Source organism: Sturnira hondurensis, unplaced genomic scaffold (assembly GCF_014824575.4).
Source record: "Sturnira hondurensis isolate 20B ecotype Veracruz unplaced genomic scaffold, ASM1482457v3 Scaffold0006413, whole genome shotgun sequence".
Classification (NCBI taxonomy): Eukaryota; Metazoa; Chordata; class Mammalia; order Chiroptera; family Phyllostomidae; genus Sturnira; species Sturnira hondurensis.
Genome location: NW_028079044.1, coordinates 14984145 through 15002535, shown reverse-complemented (window position 1 = coordinate 15002535; position 18391 = coordinate 14984145). Strand labels below are relative to the sequence as shown.

Sequence of the window (18391 nt, the reverse complement as noted above, 5' to 3'; positions counted from 1 at the left end):
CTGCAACTTCCCCGGTCTAAGCCGCCATCATCAATCACCTTGATAATTGCAATGGTCTCTAACTGACCTCCCTGACTTTGCCTTTGAGATCCACGGTTCATGCTCATCTTAGCAGCCAGAATCTGTCATGTCAGACCTCTAACAAAGGCTTGCTCTGTCTCTCAGAAGAAAACCTCAGAGCCTCACAATGGCCAGAACACCTTACTAGCATACCTCTTTCACATAGTTTTATAGTCACTTCTGTTTTATTCACTCTGCTCAAGCTACACTTAACCCCTTGCATTTTTTTTAAACATGCAAGGCATGCTTCCACCTTGGGAATTTAAAAAATTTGTTTTTCCCCCTTTTTTTTCAATTAGCAATAATCGCACCTTGGATAAACCTCATTGGCTATGATACTGCCACTGTGCAAAGCTGGGGAGATTTTTTAATTTGCCTTTTCACTGGCTTTGATCATTCTTCCTATATTCTCCAAATACCTGCAGGACTATCATTTCCCTTAAGCCTCTGCCTAAATGCCACCTTCTCGTGAGCTCTTTCACAGACCACCCTACCTAACACTGTAACCCTCATCCTGGTACTCCCTATTGCTTTCTGAATTGTCCTCCAGAGCACTTATTCCATGTGAAATTATACCTTCATCTATTGACTCTCAGGTTCTCTAAAGTGTCACCACAGTGAAGGCAGAGATTTTTGTCTCCATTTTCCTACTGCTATAAACTCAGTGGCTAAAATAGTGCCTGGAACACTAAAAAAAAAAGTATTTGCTGAGTAAAGGAAGAAGAAAAACATGTACATATATGTTTATTCATATGAGATTTTATGGTCACATAAGGGACATGGTCTTACTGAGGTGGAAGGATAGTAGGAACTATAGCTTAGCTGTGTGCCCAGAAGGCAGAGTCAAATAGACAGTGGTGAACAAAGCAGTCTTTATGACATGTCGTATAGGTCATCTATATTGATAAGATAGACATTAAGTCCCTGATAGATCCTGAATAGGCAACTCATAGAAGAGAAAATCTAAGTTAGTCAACATATAAAAAGAACATGTCATCTCAGAATTACAAACAACAGTGCACATTTAAATGAGATAGCATATTTAGAAAGTTCTTTTCTAGTTTGCTGAGAGTTTTTTTAATGAATACTTGTTAAAGTCTGTCATGTTTTTCCTGCATTTATTGTGATAATCGTATGTTTTTTCCTTCCTTAGTTGTTAGTACTACTAATGGATTGACTTCAGAATGTTAAAGCAACGTGCATTCCTAAAAGAAAGGTCATGATGTACTAGCCTTTTTGTAGATTTGCTGATGTTTTAGAAGAGTTTTTGTGTCCATGGTTGTGAGAGATAGGGTCGGTGATTCTTTTATTTTAATATACTTACCAGGTTTTGGTATTAGAGAAATTGAAGTGTTCCCTCCTGGGCTCTTTTTGAGAAAGAATTTATGTATATTTGATATTAGTTCTTAGAATTTTGGCTAGAATTCACCAGTGAAACCATCCAAAACCTTTCAATTTTCTTTGAGGAAATTTTTAATAAAGAATTCAATTTATTAAATATATATATATAACTATATAGATTTTTACCTCTTCTTGTATATTTTGGCATATTGTATTTTTCTTGTTGGAAATTTGTCGATTTCATTTAAAGTCTAGACTTATTGGCACAAAGTTGTTCATAATACTCCAATATTATCCTCTTTAGGTGACATATCTTAAAATTCCATGTTAGTAAATATACAACAGGACTTACCTTGTAATTTAGAGTAGTTTTAGAATCACAGCAAAACCACATGGAAGGTACAGAGAATGCCTCTATTGCACATGGCCTCTCTCGTTACCAATACCTCCCAGCAGAGTGGTATATTTGCTACAGTTAAAGAAACTACATTGACAGCATCATTATCAACAAAAGTCCACAGTCTGCCTTAAGGTTCAGTCTTTTTTTTTTTAAGGATTTTATTTATTTATCTTTAGAGGGGAAGGGAAGGAGAGAGGGAGAGAAACATCAATGTATGGTTGCCTCTGGTGTGTCCCCTGCCGGGAACTGGCCTGCAACCCTGGCGTGTGCCCTGACAAGGTTCAGTCTTTGTGCTACACATTCTGTGGGTTTGGACAAATGTATAATGACAGGTACCCACCACTATAATATCATATAGTTTTCCTGCCCCCAAACCTTCTGTCCTCCACCCACGCATCCCATCCTCTTCTTTAACCCCTGGCAAGCACTGATCATTTGTCACTGTCTTTTCCAGAATGTTAGTCATTAGGTTGGAATCACACAGCTTGTAGCCTTTTCAGATGTATCTCTCACTTAGTAATATGCATTAGAATTTCTTCCATGTATTTTCATGTTTTAATAGTTCATTTCCTTGAAGTGTTGAATAATATTCCATTGTCTTGACATATCACAGTTTATTTATCCAATCACCGCTGAAAGACATCTTGGTTGCTTCCAGGTTTGGGCAGTTATAAATTAAGCAGCAGTAAACATCCATGTGCAAGTTTCTGTATGCACACAAGTTTTCAGTTCCTATAGGTAAATGCCAAGGGGTGTGATTGCTGGATGGTATGGTACCAGCATGTTTAGTTTTATCAGAAACCACCCAACTGTCTCCAAAGTGGCTGTCCCATTGGGCGTTCCCACTGACAATGAGTAAGAGCTCCCGTTGCTCTTCATTTTCACACCAGGATGTGGTATTATCAGTGCTCCGGATTTTGGCCACCCTAGTGAGTATGGTATTTCATTTTCATATACTTTTGTGGGAGAATACATCTGACTAACTAAAGAAAAATGCATACAAAATCTTTGAGACAAAAAACTTTATCAAACTATACTATGTAATTTAAGCTTTATAAATTTACATATACTTACACATACATATTTGATGTGCATATAATGTATAAGTATACATGGGATTATTTCATGCTCTCTCATCTCCCCTCACCTTTCTTCTCTCTCTACTCCCAGCTGATGAACTTATTTCTTCATTCCTCTGAGGAAAAAATCAAGTAATCAGAAGAGAACTACCTGACAATCCTGCCACAAATCCCCCACCCACCGACACTGACACCACGTTCACCACCTCCTCCCCGACTGCAGTGCAGAAGGGTCCAGCTCTCCCCTTGTGCACTAGGTCTTACCCCGTCCCTCCTCCCTTTAGTCATCAGTCGAAATGATCCCTCTGTCCCCTGTGTCATACATTTTTCCCTCTACTGGATTGTTACCATGTTTACAAATATTCTGTGTTATGTTATGACTCAATCCCACATCTCTCTTTATCTGATTCTCTCTTTTTATTATTTATTTTTTAAAAAGATTTTATTTATTTATCTTTAGAGGGGAAGGGAAGGAGAGAAACATCAATGTATGGTTGCCTCTCGTGAGTCCCCTGCTGGGAACTGGCCTGCAACCCAGGCATGTGCCCTGACTGGGAATCGAACCGCGATCTTGTGGTTCGCAGGCCCGCGCTCAATCCACTGAGCTTCGCCAGCCAGGGCTTATCTGATTCTCTTTATGGCTCCCCACCCCCAGCAGTTATTCACACTGGGCTGGTGTCCTTAACCTCCGCTGACATCACTCTTGCCGCATCCAACGGTTAGAGCTTACCCCTCCTGTTACTTCACCTCCACCAGCATCTGCGAATCAGAGGAGCAGGCCTCTCCCTCCTTCTTGAAACATCTTATTACTGGTTTCCAACATTCTATACCTGCCTATTTTCCTTTACCTCACTGGTTACACCATCTGATTTTTCCCCTCTTCCTCATTTTAAAAACATCTAAGATTGGGAAAATCTCCAAGTTGACTCCTTGACTTTCTTTTGGTTACTTTCTTCCCTAAGTGATCTCATGCAGTCACCAGTCATGGCTCTAAATACCATATGTACAAAGGGAGACCCAGAAGGACCTGGAATTATATTTATAAAAAATTGTCTATTTATTCTTGCATGTTTAAACTTCAGTCACCTTAAAGTACTCTCCATTTGATGCAAAACACCTATCAAGACTTTTTCCCACTGTTCAGAACACTTTTTGAAGGCATCGGTTTTCATGCCTATTCGTGCTTCTGCCATTTTTTGTTTCAACTCTTTCACAATGGCAAGACATTTTTCTTTGAGGACTTTTTTCATCTGGGGAAACAAAAAAAAAGTCTCAGGGCAAGATCAGGTCATGCCGTTTTTGGTCAGCAGGGTGTGGGCAGGGGTATTATAAATTACCCACCATGAAATGGGCAAATGTGTTGGATTTTCAAAAACAATGAACTGAAGCTGAATGCAGCCTCTCACAACAACACCAGCTGGTACATTGATACAGATAGGATCCTAGAACACTCACCTAGCAGGGAAGTCTGTACTAAAAGGAGCCTGCTCTCCAGGAGGTAATTCCAGTTTTGGGGGGGGTTCTCCCTCATATACTGATTTCTTTAAATTTATCTCTCTAATTTAAGCTGCTCTCTGAACTCCAGAGAGTGCTCTTGAGCTCGACAGTTTCACCTGGACTTCAATCAAGTTGTTCAGAAAACAAACAAAAACTTTAGATGCCTTTACAGCAAGACTGACCTTCGCCCAATCTTGTCCATCTCAGTAAAAGTTTTCCTTATATTCTGGACCAGTGCTATGGGGTCATCTTCTTTTCCATACACCCATATCCATCCAACTGATCATAGGAGAGAGAGGATAAGATTTTCCTATAAGGGGGATGTTTCCGTAGACACTGTGGGGACTAGACAGAGTTTCAGACGCTACAGCCAAAGACAAACAGGGAGACCAGTGCAATAGCTCATCAAAACATAATAGAAGCTTGACGTTTAGATACTAGGTTAAATAGGGCTGACTCTGCATAGAGTATGGAAGAGTGGGGAGTCAGAAGGGCTGAAGTGCTAGACAAACCTCAGTCAACCTGCTATTCAAGTGTGTCTTCTGATTTCATTAAAATGTATCATTGGACATGTCATTTGATTAGAGCACAGTTTCAGCCAATGAAAGAGCCCACCACACCTCAGGGCCAATTTTGCTCCTATTAGATTGGAGGCAAACTAAATTTTTAAATGAGGCTTATCTTTTTACTATGTTGGTAATTTTTCTTGTATTTTATATAACAGCAGTAGAAAGGTAACTTTGTGCAGATATTTCTCAGGTTGTATTCTTTTACATTTCCTTTCCCTCAGCTTAAAAGACTCGCATTAAGCATACTCCATGGCACGTCTGACCCTACTATTAGAACCATTCTTGGTTTATTTTATGTACATTTTCCCCTTTATTTCATCACCCCACTCACTTTCAACTACCTTTCTCTTCATCTTACTCTTCAAATGAACTTTGTACGTGTTCCTGGATATAAATGTATAATCAACAATAATGGTATCTCTTTGTGCATGCTGTATTTTCAAACTTCGTAAGTGATATTTTGCAATAGATCTCATGCTTCTTATTTGGTTCAGTCTACATTGTAAAATCTGTTTATGCTGTATTGCCACATGTATCCCTAGCTCATTGCCTACGACAGCTTCCTAGTGTTTCACAGGCCATCAGCATATCTCACTTATCCACCCCCTAATTATAGACACCAAAGCTGTATCTCATTCCTCCACCCCACCACCACCAACACTGCAATTAGCATGTTTCCCCCCATGAATAAATGCAAGAGTTTCCCCGAACAGTGGACTCAGGAGTATGACCAAGAGGTCACGGGTGTGCACATTCTTAACTTCACCAGGCACTGCCAGTTTGCTTCACAGAAAAGCTGTATTGGTTTACAGTCCCACCAGCCTCATGACTTCTACTTTTTGAGTTATGTTCAGAAATCCTTCCTCATCTTTAAGATAAAAAGATATTCTGTGATGTTTCCTTCAAAGAGCACTATAGTTTACCTTTCATACTGAGAACTTTAATCTACCTGGAATCTGCCTTTGCATATATTATAAGGTATGGGGCCTCAGGTGGGGTTTTTATCACTGTGTGCATGTGGTGAGTTTTGCAAATGCTTTGGGTGAAACACACTAACACTACACTGCTGGGTTTGAGGCCACCAACGTGACGTGATGGGTTTCCATACCCACATGGGCTGCTTTTCAGCTCTCTCATGTTCCACTGGTGTTTGTGTCTCTTCTTGCACTAGAAGTACACTTATTTTTGTTTAATTTTATTACAATAGCTTTGTAGTCTGGTTTTGGGGCAGGCAGAGCAAGTCCCCATTCACTCTTACTTTCATAAAGTCAACTTGCCTGTTGGTATGCATATTTTGTTCTTGTTTTAAAATTTAAGCTATAACTTACACACAATAACATTCACCCTTTTCAGTATATACGGTAATTCTTTCAGTTTTGACAAACACACACAGCGGTGTACCCAGAAAAGCAACTGAGATACGGAACGGTTCTGTCTCCTCCCAAACTGCTCCAGGGCCTCCGAGCAGCCAGCGCCGCCCACACTGCCACACCCTGGCGACCACTGAGCTCATTTTTGTCCCCAAAGTCATTTGCCAAAATGACGGAAAAATAGACTGGGACAGTATGTAGCTCCTTGAGTATGGTTTCTTTCACTTATCATAAACACTCTACTGGAAGTTTGATAGGTATTGAATTTGATTTGGAAATTAATATGGGTTTGTGTTGAAACGAGTACTGCATTAAGACAGTTCATCCACAAACATGTAGTCCATTTATTCAGATTTTATTATACAGGGTCTGGCAGAAGTAATGCCTGTTCAAGTGTGGCTCATAGGGTATTAATATGGGTGTCATAATTTATAATTTTTTAAATTTTTTTACTTTAATTGTTGTTCAAGTACAGTTTTCTGTCTATAATTTTAATTTAAACATTTCACCTAAAATTTATATGGGTGCTTGGGTGTGATATTGTTATGTTACAGAATTAGATGCTTATGATTTTGTAATAAAAAAGGGGCATTGCTTGTACTGGGCCCAGGCACAATATAATAGTATTATTTATCCAAAAAGATATTATATATATTTTCTAGGATATTTTCTCAGTCCTTTATAGTTTTAGTTGTTATAAATGATATCATATTTTCTTTGTTTTCTATTTCATTAGAGTTAACACAGAACAAAGTATTATAAATTACAGTTATATCTATTGACAGCTTACGATTTCACCATTTTTTTTCTATGAAGTTTTCTTTTTAAAAAAATTAATTCAGTTATTTTTAGAGAGAGGGTAAGGGAGAGAGAGAGGGAGAGAAACATCAATGTGTGATTGTCTCTCATGTGGCCTCCACTGGGGACCTGGCACGCAACCCAGGCATGTGCCCTGACTGGGAATTGAACCAGTGACCCTTTGGTTCACAATCCATGCCTAATTCACTGAGCTACACCAGCCATGGTAACTGTTTAATTTTTAAAAGCATACCTCCAAATAACTGCGATGCTTATTCCAAAATAGTAATAATAACAGAGAACATAATATGAAGATATATGGGATATAATTTTCATTTTTTAAAAATACTTTATTTATTTGTACTTAGAGAGAGGGAAAAGGAATGAGAAAGAGAGGGAGAGAAGCATCAGTCTGTGGTCGCCTCTCACACGCCCCCTATTGGGGACCCAGCCTACAACCCCAGCATGTGCCCTGACTGGGGATCAAACCAGAGGTCTTTTGCTTTACAGGCCCATGGTCAATCCACGGAGCCACACCAGCCAGGGCTTGTTGAGCTTTCTATGTTGATAATTAATCCTCCCCACATGTTAACAGTTTTATTTCTTCCTTTCTGCCCATGTTCTTTCCTCCCCCACCCCTTGTTTTCTTATTTTGGATGTTTTGCCCTCCAGAACTGTGCTGAACAGTGATGGGTATGACAGGCATTCTTATCTCCTTCTTGTTCTTAAAGGGAGTATGTCTTATGTTCCTCCTAAAGTATGACACACAATCTGGGGTTTTTCAGTCTTTACCCAATTTAGAAGGTTTCTTTCTCTTTTAAGAAATTCTCATTTGGGTATAATTTACATATAACAAAGTTCCCTAATTTTATGTGCTTATTTTAAATAGTGGTTTTACTGAGATGTGATTTACAGTTTCGATTCCACCTGGGAGTAGAAGGCACAGTAGGGTCACATGGTGACTCTGTGTTTAACCCTTAAAGGACCTTCCGTAATGTTTTCTAAAGTGGCGACACCATTTTACATTCTCACTAGCAGTCTATGGCATTCTTATTTAAAGTCCAAACAAAGAGACAAAAGACCTAAAATAGGCAATACAATATTGAAGAAGAACAAAAGTGGAGGACTGACCCTACCTGATTTCAAGACTTACTGTAAAGCGATAGTAATCAAAACAGTGTGGTATTGGTGAAAGAATACATACAAACATCAGTGGAAGAGAAAAGAAAGCTCGGAAGCAGACCCACAGAAATATGGTCAACTGATCTTTGACAAAGAAGCAAAGGCAATACAATAGAGAAAAGATGGCGTTTCCAACAGTGGTGCCGGAACAACTGGATATCCACATAAGAAAAATCTAGACACAGACTTTTTATACTCCTCACAAAAATTAACTTAAAATGGACCATAGTCCTAAAAGTAAAATATAAAACTATAAAACTTCTAGAAGATAACATAGAAGAAAACCTGGATGATCTTATGTATGACAATGACTTTATATCAAAGGCAGAAATTTTTTAAAGGCAATTAAGAAGCTGGGCTTCATTAAAATTAAAAATTTACGCTCTATGAATGACAATGTCAAGAGAATGAAAAGATAAGCCAAAGATTTGGGAAAAAATATTTGCAAAAGACACATCTGATAAAGAACTACTACCAAAAATGTAAAAACAATTCTTAAAACTCAACAATAAGAAAACAAGTCAATTAAAAATGGGCCAAGGATGTTAATGGACACCTCACTGAAGAAAATATTTAGATGGCAAGTAAGCATATCAAAAGATGCTCCATATCATACGTCATCAGAAAAATGCCAGTTAGTACCACAACGAGATACCACTACATGCTTATTAGAATAACCAAAATCTAGAAAACAGACAACACCCTACCCTGGTGAGCACCCGGTCCTTCTGGCACCGTGGTAAAAAGCCTCTTTGTAAACTTTTTTCCAGGTAGCCAATTTGAGTGCACCATTAATTTCCTGCTGGGCCCATCACTAGATACCCTGGGAGCTTTTAAGAAGTACAAACGTCTGGGGGTTTTCAAAAGCTCTCCAGTTGATTCTAGCTCATAGCTGGGGCTGAAAATGCCTGTCTCAAACCGTGATGATGACGTTTGTAGTTACTGAATCAATCTCTTTCTCTCTCTCTCTCTCTCACACACACACACTCACTCACACACAACCACACACACACACACACACACACACACACACACCAATACAGCCTTTACCAAAAGTGAGAAAATCGCATGAACTGAGCAAGCTAGATTCTGGTGATCTATGATTTTTGAAAACTCCAGTCAGGCTGACGTTTTGATTGATAAATGTGCAAACACTTAGAATCCAGCAGCCTTGTAAACACATTCAAAATATTTACTTTCATGCCGTTTCTTTCTTCTTCTTCTTCTTCTTCTTCTAACACCCAAATGTCAATTTTAATGGAAGCCACATCTCCACGTATTGATTGGTTCATCTTGATTTTATTAAGGTTTCATTTGGCTTCCCAGGAAGCTTCGCTAGTTTTTGAAACATTTATAAAATTGTCTATCCAGAGGAGCAGGGAGACAGATGAGGTAGGTGGGGGCAAGAAAAAAATATCACGTCTTGCCTAAGTAAAACACAGTTTGTTGCCAAGATTTCATTAATTCAATAAATAAAAATACAAGTAAGCTCCAACTTCAACAAGCTCAAGTTTCCCTCCTAGCTGTGAAACCACAGCACCCCGATGGCTTCTAAATGTGTCAACACACGCCCTTCCCATCCCAAACTCACCAGTGGGGAGAGTATGATTTATGAGGCTGTCTGACCATCCCTGAAAGAGGTATTAAATATTTTACTCTTATAATAAGTGTACTACTTTCATGCAGTAGTAAATGATTGGGGGCCCTTAGAGAAAAGGGTGAGTTTCTGGAGAGAGAAAAAAAAGGATCTCAACTTGGAAGAGATCTGCAAGCAGAGCTGCGGCACCTTATGGTGTGTGAGCTAATTACTTGCCCTAAGTTGCCTAGTAAACGGTCTTTGTTTAGGAAGGTCAAGTTTCATCTTGGTTCCAAAAACTTGGAGCCAGACAAGGAAGGGAAAAACTGATGGTGTCTGTGGTGAGGCTGGCAGTGCTGCCTGCCGGCTGGTTATGTGGAACAGTTTTAGATGTGTTATGAGGCATGGTAATATGTGCCATTTTTCATGAATGAAGTCAAAGGATTTAGCAGGTTGAGTCCAAGAACTTGGATTTGGCAGTGGAAAATACCAAACAATGTGTGAGCTTTGCATCCTCTGCTGTCCGGGATTCTCCTGCGATCTGACGTGGAGGAGGAGGACACTATTTTTCGGACTGCCAAACACACCAGTTAGAAGATGAGAAATTGCGCTCACCCAACTCTAAAGTCACTTTAATACAGAAGAAAAGTTTGTTTGGGTTGTCAAAGTCCCTCCATTTAGAGGTTATTAATGAGGAATATGAATGTTCTTTGAAAATAATAAGTCAAAATAGGGGTATCTCCTATTCTGAGAAACAGGAAGTGACCCTGAAAGAAATAGAATGTGCAGTATCTTTCCCTTGAAGACTCTTTGTTCTTATTTCTGAGAAATTTGTGCTCAAGTGGGACTAAGGATATACCTAACCCTCCTAGCCAAGGATTCTTGTTTTCCAATAACAAACACTCAGTGTGTGAACTAGTGTAAACCTGAAACAGCAACATTCCCTAGAGGGACACGGGAGTATCTCGTGGAACTCAACAGTCCGTAGGGAAGTCAGTTTTAAGAGAGGCCAGAGTCAGGAACCAGAAAGCTGAGAGGAACCAAGGCATATACTCTGTCCATCCAACTGCCTGCCACTTTAATTTCTTACTCTATTCTGCTTCTCTCATTTTGCCCTATAACCTGGCTTTCATTCCTGATTCAGGTCTGTCTAATGGACCAATGACCATTTCACAGTGATGCCTTCTCTCCCCCAATATACTGCTCCACAGTTCCAGTGAGCAGCTAAGGTCACAAATTACCTATTCCTTAGAGAGCTCTTACCATTTTCTAAACTCAGTGTCTAAGTAATGTGTACATGGTATTCAATCATTTAATTCTCCTGTCTCATCTGTAAGTTTTATCCTCCTTTTACAGACAACAAAACTGGGGCTCAGTGACTTGTCCAAATGCACCTAGAAATGAGTTGTAGACATGTAGACATGGGTTTCAAACCCAAGAAGCCCAGGACCAGGTCCATGCTCCTAACCAGGTCCATGCTCCTAACCATGGCTATTCTGCCCTGAGTCTCAATTCTATTCCCCGGAAAAGGGAATGCAGTTGACATCTCTTGGACTGGGTAGGCATCACACTCCAGCCAGCCCTGGCCAGGGTGGTGATGGATGGACCTCAGGAGGACTGCACGGCACAGCGTGAATTATAAGGCCCATCTCAGTGCTGGTAAGAAATCAGTTTCCCAGGTTGGGTCCTGGCCTTCCATATTACTCCATGGAAACGCGTGTGCTCTCTGAGCCAAGGCATGGGTGGTATAGCAATATACAGGATTGAAAGTCATTCTCTCAGATTTGTAAGACACAGAGGACTCTGTGGACATGATTATTTTCAATGAGGCAATTCTATATCTGGCTGGTTCTTTTCATGTTTTTCTAGAATTATCTAGAGGTGGACTTGTGAAATTGCCCACATGGCAATTCAGCCACGTTCCAGCAGAGTTCCCCCTGGGAACCCCTCTCCCATTCGAACCTAAGTGCCTCTAATGGCAGCTCAAACTGATTTGTTTTGCTCTCAGGGCACACTGTGCACCAAAAGGAACATGTGAGGATATTCTGAAGTAATTCTGTTTTTTGGCTGAATGTCACACTGACTTAATTAGAAAATGTTATCAAAAGACTAATAACAAAGGCATAATATATTCCTGGAACTATTCTGGAAATAGTTTCATTAATTTGTGTTATGTATATATAAAAATAAGTACATAAGTGAGGAAAGCATTCCAAATCTCAGAGAACATTGGCTCTATAACAGAAATGATGGGGAAGATAAAACTGTGAACTAAGAAATAGGCCTTTTTTGGTACACATTTCTGACCCTCACCCCATAAATGCCCTAATGCATGAGGCATCGGCCTGTGTGGAAATTTTGATTCATTCAACACTTTCTTAATGCAAAATTCCATTGAATATATATAATATTCTACCACAGCAAATGAACAAAGTAAAAAGAAAAATCAAACAAGATATGCTCATTTTATTCTAAATTATCCAAAGATGTTTTTAGCTTATTCTTTTCTTTCCAAACATTCTCAATTTTTGCTGCTAATAATCTTTTCACCCCTTTAGGACCTCAGATCTTTGAGCACTTCTCATCTCTTCTGTATTGCAGCCAAAAGACTATTAGTGGACGAACTACCCCCGTCCCTACCCCCTCAACACACACACACACACACACACACACACTTCTCGGATCTACTCCTTGACATCTCCCCTACAATCTTGGTTTAGATCTATTCCACCCCACGCTCAACCAGTAACAATTAGCAGCCTCTTAGTCACCCTAGGCCTTATTTTCATTTTCAGAAAACAATGGCAGTCAGCTCCCATGGGTTACACTTCCACTGTGTCTCTGTATCATGGCCTCTTACTGATTCCTCTGTGGAATCAGTGGAAGCTGCAACCCAAGTGCCCTATGACCTGTCAAAGGTCCCTTTTTCAACATCACTCCAATTCTCTTGAGCAGCCTGCTTTCCCTTTCAATTCCTTCAGAATTACATCTGACTTCTGAATGGTATGTACCAGGGATGATTCAAATGGAGGATTTATAAACTAACTCCCTTTTCTACCTACCTATAATCTCTTGTGTCAGAGTCAAGTAGCACTTTTCTGAGATAGGCAGGGTATGTATTATTTTTGTTACTATTTGACCGATGAGAAATCTGAGGTCATTGATCTCAGGTCTATTCTACCCCATATCTCCTAGAATTAGAACTTGTTTCATAGTCACCAAAGCCTTAGTCAGGTGCTCTAGAGATCAGGCTAGAAAGCTTTACCTGCACAGATGGCTGCACAGGTGCACCCTATAAATATCTGATTAATTTACTCCACAAATAATTATTGAGTTCATGTGCCAGTTACTGAACTAGTACTTAGGATAGTTATATTCTTCTTCCTACCTTTCTGAAGGTATCTGCTGAAGACCTTGGCAAGAGTTGCAGGCTCAACATTCAAGAGTATTCAGTGAGAAACCACAGCCAACCCCTGACCGAGCAGGTGCAGTGGCCCAGAATATACAATCCTACCCACAGATGCACCTAGAGTTATATGACGTCACTGGTTCTTTTGGATACTTCCTTCATTCATATTTCCTTCACCTATCCCGTCTCTATTAGCCAGCCAATCTCTCTCCCTCAACACTTCCTTCCTGCCTCTCACTAGTAATGCTCAGGGTTCTTTGGTTCTTCCTGCCCTCAGTCCCTTCCACTTGTCTAGAAGTCTAGAAGCTCTCTTGGTCCAGGAAATTTTTCACAAAGAACAATGCTTAAAGGGGGCATTATTCAGCTCATATGAATAAATTACTAATTGAATTGCAGATAATTCTTCCTTGGATGGAATGGGAGTGTTCAGCTACAAGGTGGTTTGGGGCTAAAGGAAGCTGTCCTGAGGTGGCTTAAGATATATCAGATCTTCATCGAATAACATTGCTTTTTACAACATCATTTCATTATAACATTGATGAGATGCTGTAGGAACTTAACTCGTCTATACCAGTTAGCCTTTGGTAATGCTGGTTTCATCATATGACATTTCCCTTACAGTTGCAGAACCTATTGACATTAAGTGAAGACCTGCTGTACCTTGAAGAGTCCATTCCACTCTGCCTACTCCTAAGGCCAGCCCTGAAGAAAAGTTTTCATGTGCTCTGAACAAAGAAAGGCCTGGACCTCAAATAACCTGCAAAATTGACTCATGGGATTTGTTTTAAACCTTAATTCATCTCTAGCCCCAAGGTCTCTGCCATCAGTAGAGAAGCACTTTCCTCCAAGATTTAGCATGTACACTGTGAACATATTGGTCTTGACTTTCATTTCACTGGACACAGTAGTACGGTGTCAAAGGGGCTTGGCCGCACAGCTGCTGCTATCCTGCGTGTGTGAGTGGCAACTCCGGGAAAGACGCACTCCCTGGGAACGTGGGGAAGGACCACACAAGGAAGGCATGGTTGAAGCCAGCTGTGTGTGCAGGGTGGGGGAGGGACGGGTGCAGCAGACCAGGATGGGGATCAGGAGACCTGGCTTTCCGTCTCTGCTCCATTCCGTCAGGGGCTGACCTTTCCAAGGCACTTCCCCTCTCTGGGTCTCAGGTTGATCATCCAGAGGTGGAATGTCCCCAACTGAAGTTTTTCTGTAAACTCTTAGATTCTGGGATTCCTTGGACTTTGCTCTTAATCCAGTCTTTTATGAGTCTGGTTTCACCAGAAACTCTTTGTAAGGAACGAGACACAGCTGTGGGAGGCATCAGTGAGAGACACCAAGTCAACTCTAGGGTGCAGGGAACAGGAATGAGCCATGCGCTGTGTGCCAGCAGGCTCGTGATTCTCAATTTTGCGAAGCCTGGCAGGTAACAGGTAATATATGATGTGCTAGATCGATGGCAACAGGAAATTGTGAAGCTTGCTGTTAACTGGAGAGGGCATGCCTTACCTAAAAAGGCACTCAAATTCATATCTTTTAAGCACAGCACCTGTCAAAGTAAACAAATCTATGAGCTGGTTTATACCCAGGGGAAGTCAGTTTGAGACCCCATGTCATCTCTAGAATTAGAGAAAATACTTTTTTTTTAGGGCAACCAACTTGTCACCAGCCAAGAAATTTTCCTATTCAGAGCTTCAGGCCAGTGCATTTGATTTCAGTCAAACGCATTCCATGAAGTGCAAAAGCAGAGAGACAAACGGGATGGGCCAAACAGGAAGGTACTTAAAAACTCCCAGCCCATCTGTAATCACACTAGGCCCCAAGCCTCGACCCCAGAGTTTGTTCTGCTGTTGAATTGAAAACCTTGCCTGCGGCCAAAATGATTCCCAACCGCCTTCTGAACTGTGCAGTCCCTGGGAGCTGGAGAGAGTCACATAAGAGTGTGGCTTTTCAGACGAGAACAGCAGGCAAGAAATGGAGACTTCTCGCTAAGCCCCATTAACGTTTTAATAGAGCAGTTCTCTTTGAAAAGGTTTTATTCATAATTGACCAATTGTCATTAGATATAGTTACCCTCTGTGGCATCTTATTAGAAGGAGCTTGTTTGAACCCCCCTCCCCAAGTATCCATAGTAATTCCTAACAGATGATGTCATAACAGGCCGTTACAATCCAAAACATGTAGATACCATTAAAGCAATGTGTGTGCCTTTTTGATACTGAAACATCTAACTTTATTATAAAGTTCGCTATAAAAGCTGGTGTGATGTCTTTAACAACACTAAAGCATTTACGCGTTATTATTGCAGTCACACTGCCCCTGTGATGCCTGTTGCTCCTGCCACACATGAGCACGGCCAAGTCTACGGCTCGACTTTTAAACACTTCCTTAGGAGGTTTCTTTCTTTCTCCTTTCCTCTTCTTCATTACTTTTCTTTGCTATGGAAAAGCAGATGTTCTAAAGTACAAGTAACTGAAAACCGGCAATATATGCTCAAAGGCTGAAACCTAATATTTACAATAAGCTGATCCAATGAGAAATGTCTCCCTGGTGACCCTGGTCATGAAGTGGGACCCCACGTGGTCAGCGGTCCTGGCTGAGGCAGTTGTCATTTATCAGAGACTCGTACACTGTGCTTCTCAATTAGGGACTTTCCTGACATCAGCGACTCTCCATCCACTTGATACGAAAGTCAAAATAAATATGAAATCCCTCCTTACAGCATCACATTCCTTGGCTTTACTACTGCCATACACAGCAGTTATTATGGATTCCATAATTTATGTAAGGAGATTTGGGTTTGGGGGGTGGCGGTGCCCATATTTTTGTCTCTATCACGATAACAAACATTAAAATTTCCTAACAAATCCTTCAGGTAGGAAATGTTGTCATAAATATGTATTTCTAATTCCTAAATGAAAGCTATAGATATTTATATGCAGACCAATAGCAAAAATAAGAGAAAGACTGGTATTCCCTAGAAGCAACTGTAAAATTCAGACTGCGGTAGGGACTTGACTAAGTGGGGTACTCAATTGCTAAGCCTGGGCTTCTGGGAAATGTATGAATGTTGGGGAGAAATTAGAGCCTCCCTCAAGAGCTTTTGGTCCAAACACGTTCTGCATATTCCATCAGTTACAGATTAATTTGATATAACAAGTTTCTCTTTTCAGATGCAAGCATTCCTTAGAAGATTTAAGCCTGTGGATTATTATTTTTTGGTCTGCCTTTCCTTACTGTAGTAATCTTTAGAAGATTCTCTTAACTCGATCTACCAAACATTTTAGTGAGTGCTATTAGTTATAACATAGAGCACTATGTCCACTATGGGGCTTATAAAACCAAATGTCCAAATCCTCTTAATGGCTCCTTAGAGGAGAGAGTGCAGGTTCCCAAACTAGTACCTCAAAGTAAAAGGCTCCTGCTCCTCCGGGCCCTCCAGAACCCTCTGGATCTTTCTTATTGTTCCTGGAACCTGTACCCACTGAGACACCAGATGTCCAATTTCTTTCCCATGCCTTCTTTTCCACCTAGAATTTCTTAGTCCCACAGCTCCACAGGCCTACTCTTGCTCTTCTAGAACCCTGCCTGGACCAGAGCCCCAGGCTCCCATTTGATACGAGGAAATGCTTCCGTTTATCTAGATGGAAAAGACCATTTTTCTGTAGGTCCAGCACTTCTCAGCCTGCAGGTTATTGTTGGAAGGAGCACTTATTCTCCAGTCTAGCAAATCCATGAGTAGGATTCCAGAAAGACTGAGCCCTGTGGTCTTCCTCTCTCTTCCCATTTACTGACCACCCAGGATGCTACTCCCAAAGGATTAATAAATTAACTGATTGTGAGTTGAGGAAAATGGGCATATCTGGCTTAAACCTCTCTTCTCTCCTTTCTCTTGACACAGAAGAGAGCCTCTATCTGTTTGGAGTCATGAGTAACAAACCTATCCCTGCAGGTGAGGCCTTTGATTATGGAAGGGAATTCAGATCCTGTTCAGTAAAGTGTTAGCAAAGACCATTTAGCTCTTTATCTAAGTCACATTTTTAAATCCACCTCTAATAAGTAAAGAGCTGACAGTTGACTCTCTTATTTGTCCAGCTTCTGTGCTAACCCTGCATCTGCTCTGAATCTGTGCAAGGAAAAGGGCTGTTACTTTTTGAGTTCCCTAAAACCTAGCACTTTGGCACATCCGATGCTAGAGGTGGTACTGACTCCACCCTGCACTCCAGGTTGGTCTCCTACAGCATTTACTTGGAGATGCTTTCCTTAGAAACAGATGCAGGATTATTCAACAGGCTACCCTGGTGATTTTGTCAGTACACTGCAATCCAGTCCCACTCCTCATTGGAGAAACACTTCCTCTTGGACATAGTAGGCAGAGTAATCTGATTAAATCCTAACTTATGAAGGGGAAATGTTAGGGAAATAATATTGCATTGCCCTTCTCAGAAGTGTTTGCAGTGACTGGAATGGAGAATCGTGTGAAGAATCAGCTAACCCAAAGTGATGAGCAGTAATGGCACAACTGTAGGCATAGCTGAGCCAGACAGTTGGAGATACATATAATCACCCTGCTCTAAGGATGGAAAGCTTAAATGCTTTCCATAGACTCCAGGCAGACAACATAAAAGATTGAAACCTCAAATACAAGAAAACCAGCAGCTCAAATGTAATGATAACAGGTAACTTGTATTTGGCTTTGGCATTAAGTAATACAGTATGAAATTTCCTCAAAAGATTAAGAATAAAGCTACCATATTACCCAGCAATCCTTCTGAGTATCTACCTGGAAAATTTAAAAACACTTCTATGTAAAGATATATGTTCCATGTTCACTGCAGCATGATTCACTATTGCCAAGACATGGAAACAATGTATGTATCCCTCAACAGGTGACCAATAAAAATATGTGATATGTATATTATACACATATACACACACAATGGAGTACTTCTCAGCCATAAAAGAAGATGACATATTGCCATCTGTGACAACCTGGATGAATCTTGAGATTATGGTGCTAAGCGAAATAAGTCAGATGTAAAAGAACAGGAACTATATGATTTCACACATATGTGGGATATAAAAAACAAAAATCATCAAATGAGCAAATAAA

General features: G+C 40.5%; 1 pseudogene; it reads right to left on the bottom strand.

Annotated features, from left to right (window-relative positions):
- Positions 1 to 308: 308 nt before the first annotated feature.
- On the bottom strand, positions 309 to 416 carry LOC118989059 (uncharacterized; annotated as a pseudogene).
- Between the last annotated feature and the right edge of the window lie 17975 nt (positions 417 to 18391).